General features: G+C 54.0%; 1 pseudogene; it reads left to right on the top strand.

The window, feature by feature from the left end:
- Window positions 1-1115: 1115 nt before the first annotated feature.
- Window positions 1116-3004, top strand: LOC119328301 (annotated as a pseudogene).
- The last annotated feature ends 1442 nt before the right edge of the window (window positions 3005-4446 follow it).

The following is a 4446-nucleotide window of genomic DNA, read 5'->3' on the forward strand; positions in this document are numbered from 1 at the left end:
GTCGACGACGAAGAGGACGACAGGGCAGCTCCGGCGAGATGGCTCCGGCGACGGGATCCGGGGAGTCGCGGCGTCGCGGCGTCGGGCGTGCGATGAGGGGAACCGCTGTCCCCGATCCTGATCGGGACCGAGAGGTGGGGGCGCGAGGGGAGAGTGGGGGATCGGGAGGAGAAGTGGGACTGCTAGGGTTTCGGTCGGGTGGACCGTGGGGTTAATGGGGGGAGTGGGTGGCCGGTTGGGCCGCCCAGGCGGCATGGTGGCCAGCTGGGCCACGGCCCAGCAGGAGGGGTTCCCTCTCTTTCCTTTTTTTGTTAGTTTTGTCTTTTGTATTTTCTTTTATTTATTTCTCATTTTCTGTTTTATTTAATTTAGGGTGTTTAAGTATATTCTAAACATGTGCTTTTTTCACTACAATTACCTATGTAATATTTGGCACCGTCCGAACATTTTTGTTCTAATGTTTGAAAACTTTGTTGTCTGCCATATTTAGAATTTGAATTTTGAACCGGTTTTGAACTAACATGAGATTATCAACACTAACAGTGGTGACGTGGCATGATTAGCGGGAGATTACTGTAGCACGATTATCTGGGCGTTACACTGCCACTGACTGGCGGGCCCGGGGAGAGGAGTAGGCTCGCGCGTGTGTCCGTCTTGTGTCCGTGCCGACGTAAATCCGACTCAAAATTGGACCGCGAATGAGTCGCCATGCGGACGCCAAGCGGCGCGCGTCCGTTCGGGTCGGCGCGTTGGGCCGCCTTTTGTGTCTGCGCCGACCCAAGCGGACGCGAGCGGATGAAATGGGTCGCCCCATTGGAGTTGCTCTAAATATAAGTGTTCAATTCTTCAAAGTTAGGATTCTTTTTTTGTTGAGGATCGAAATTAGGATTCTTCTACATTCCTTGGGAATTTTAACTTCAACTAAAGGATATGAACCCATGGGCCATGCTAAAAAGAGAGTAGGAAAAACAAAACAGCTGACCAGTGAACAAAGCCCAAAGAGGTCAAAAGAGAGTCCAAAAGGGGTCATTGCAGTTCAGTCTCCAGTCTGCAGAACAGGGCAGGGGCAGGAAAGGAGGCGACGCCGCCGGCTGGCAGGAGCACCGACGCGCACCATGCCTTCCTCCTCCTCCGTCAACCCGGAGCACGGCACCGTCACCGCAGCCCAACACCTCGCCGGCAACGCTGGCAAGGAAACCAGGGCCACGGGCGCCGAGGTCTTCGCCTCGCTCCTGCGCACCCAGGAGCAGGTCGACGCGCTCTGCGAGCAGTACGGCGTGCCCAAGGAGTTCACCGCGCGCCCCGCCGGCGACCTGCGCGCGAACTCGCCGCCGCCGCCGGGGGCCATCTGCGTGTACGCACGCGCGCTGGAGGCCGGGATGCGCGTCCCGCTGCGCGGCTTCTACCGCGACGTCCTCGCCCACTTCGGCATCGCGCCGGCGCAGCTCACGCCCAACGGGTGGCGCTTCATGGCGGGCTTCCTCGTGCTCTGCCAGTCTGCCGGCGTCCCTCCCTCGCTCGCGGTGTTCCTGCGCTTCTTCCACCTGTCCATCATGGATCAAAAGCACGAGAAAGGGTGGTACTTTTTCCAGTCCAGGCCGGGCAGCTCCAGCTTGGGCTTCACGGGGTTGCCGAACGGGAGTTGCAAATCCATCGTGCGCTGGAGACACTACTTCTTCTTCCTCTCGTCGCCGGAGCCGTGGCATTGCGCCGTGGAGTGGGGCGAGCCGTCCAAGAGCTCCTTCAGAAACCTGAGGCTCACCGCTGAGGAAAGCAAATCGGCGGTGAAGCTGCTAAGTGCTTATGGTGGCGCCGCTGTTGATCTCAGGAACCTGCTCCCTGCTAGGTGCTCAGGGCGGCGCCGTCGTCTCTACAATAGCAACCCCGCCGTTAGTGCCGCCGGCGCCGTGATAACCACAGCATCCCCCCCGCCGCCGCCGCCTTCAACTCACTGTTCCAAAGGTATCTGAAGTCTGAACATTGAAAACCCTCTGATTCCCTTGTTTCATCGAGACTTGGTGTTGTGTGCTACTGTTATCTATAGGTATGATGAAGGTGGCCACGCAAGCGTCGGCGTCGAAGACGAAGAGGACCTGGGAGGAGGCCAACGGCAGGGAAGAGCCTAGCAGGCACGAGGGACAGCCGCTGGAGCGCGCGTCTGCCGCGAACGAGCCTACCGACGACGCAGCGATTTGGCAGGTATTGCCAGAATACAATGGGAAATTTGTTCCATCGGCAGGTGCTTGTCCGGTCCGGAGTCCAGTCGATCATACTGTTTGTGTTCAGGCCGCGAGCTACGTGATCGAGCTGGAGGAGAAGCTGGTGGCCCGGGAGCGCGACGCCGCGGCTCTGCGGGAGCAGCTGGAGGGGGCGAAGAAGGAGCTCGCCGCGGCGAAGCGGGCGGCGGACGCGGAGCGGGAGAAGGCTGGGTCCGATCTCGCCGCGGCGGGAGCAGAGCTGGAGAAGAGCAAAGCCGAGCTCGCCGCGGCAAATCGAGCGGTGGACGCGGAGTTGGTGAAGACGAAAGCCGAGCTCGCTGCGGCTTGGGATGAGGTGGCGAAGACGAGGGCCGAGCTCGCCGCCGCGAAGCGATCCGCGGAGGCAGAGCTGGTGCAGGCCAAGGCCGAGCTCACCGCGGCGAAGCGCACCGCGGAGACGGAGCTGGTGAAGGCGAGGGCCAAGCTCGCTGCGGTGGAGGCGGAGCTGGAGAGCGCCAATGCAGCAGCGGTGCAGCAGCTGCTGGCCTCCGAGGAGCAGGTGAGGCAGCGCGCGGAGGAGGCGCTGGAGGGATACAAGCGCTGGCGAGGTCATCACGCTCCGGCTGGTCGTGCCGCCTGATACCTTGCCCGGTTATCCTTTTTTTTGGAATTTGAAACAAATCTTTACCCTGATCCCGTTCGTCTATGCGCTCTGTTCCTCTATCTGGACATCGATTACTTTTGTAGCTGCAGTTTTCTGAGATACTACAACACTCTGCACCCGTTGCTAGGTGATTTTCTTGTTCCAAGCTCAGGTGACAATTGACTAGGGGGATTCATTTATTGGTGCATGTAATGTTCGTTTTTTGCGATGTTATAAGATCGGAAATGGTAAATCCTGAATGCTCGGAATTTGACCATGGCAAACATTTCGTGGCAATTTTAGTGACGCGAGGATGGCAGGTTTAGTTGACACGCTCGGCAACTCTTTGCCAAAAAAATAAATCAAGCACGAATTTACCATGCTTGCCAACTAAATTTGGCATCCTGTCGTGTTATTGAAAACATTCGATTTGTCAATGACCAAATCCCAAAAATTTGGACATCATCAGGGTCGTATAAGTTTGCGTACCTCGCATAGACACACGCACACTTACCCCAATAAACACACAAACACATACCCTATCTTTATCAGCATCTACAGAAGAGACTGAGCCGACATTTTGAGGTGACTTTGGGAAACTTTTTAGTCAAATGGCGCACACCCATAAGGACATCACGGAAACACACTCCCAATTTTGTCCAGTCCTTGGCCTATGCTATTGTCCTTTCTTTTGGCAAATCGAGTGTCGGTTTAAAACTCGTTTTCAAAGTCCTTATAACTATTTAAATGCTGTAGAGCAAGAATGAAAACTTAGATTGCTTAAAATTGTGATTTTGTAATTTACTCTCTTCCATTGCTTATATGTACTTCATTGGGACAAGCTTTTTCGGACGGAGGGAGTATGTGCATATAAACTGCATATCATTTTCGATTTTGCATCAACATAATTAAAGTTTTATTTTGAACACAACACAATTCAAAAACTTTCCAGGTCAAGAAATTCAACATATTCTCTTCCTCATCGCCAACTTCAACTTCATCTTCGAGAAATTCAATATCCAAGTCATATGAGGATGACGAAGAATCAATGAAATCCACTACCATTGAGCTCATTGAGGTTATCGTATGAGCTCATTTACATGAATGGAGTCGAATTCCAATGTCATCTACATGGCTGTAAACAAAAATACACAACTAATTTTCACAATTCAAAGCAATCATACAGTTAGACAACTCCTTAGAGGCCTCGTAGGCGGCGGAGTTGTTTTTGGACGGGAAGGAGCACCGTTCAGGTAGTGAGGCCAGAGAAAGTGCCCGTAGATTAGCAGGGGCAACACGATGGTGGATGAGCTTGGGCGGACGGCAAGACGTGGCTACAAGACGACTAGTTGACTGCAGTCGGTCGATGCATGATGGATGCGGTCGGGGGGTAGTCGGGATAAGGTTTATGACTAGAGGCGAGGTACTTCGGGAGGAGGAACGATTCCTCGACGATGTGTAGTGCCATATGGCAGTGATCCGGCAGCCGGGGGTGCTTTGAAACAGTGTTCAGGTGGACCGCGGCGACATTGGCGCCAAATTTCCTATCGATAGAGTGAAAAATAAAAAATTGTCACCCAGTCTGCAAATACAAAGGCATGTGAA

Source organism: Triticum dicoccoides, chromosome 7A (assembly GCF_002162155.2).
Source record: "Triticum dicoccoides isolate Atlit2015 ecotype Zavitan chromosome 7A, WEW_v2.0, whole genome shotgun sequence".
Lineage (NCBI taxonomy): Eukaryota > Viridiplantae > Streptophyta > Magnoliopsida > Poales > Poaceae > Triticum > Triticum dicoccoides.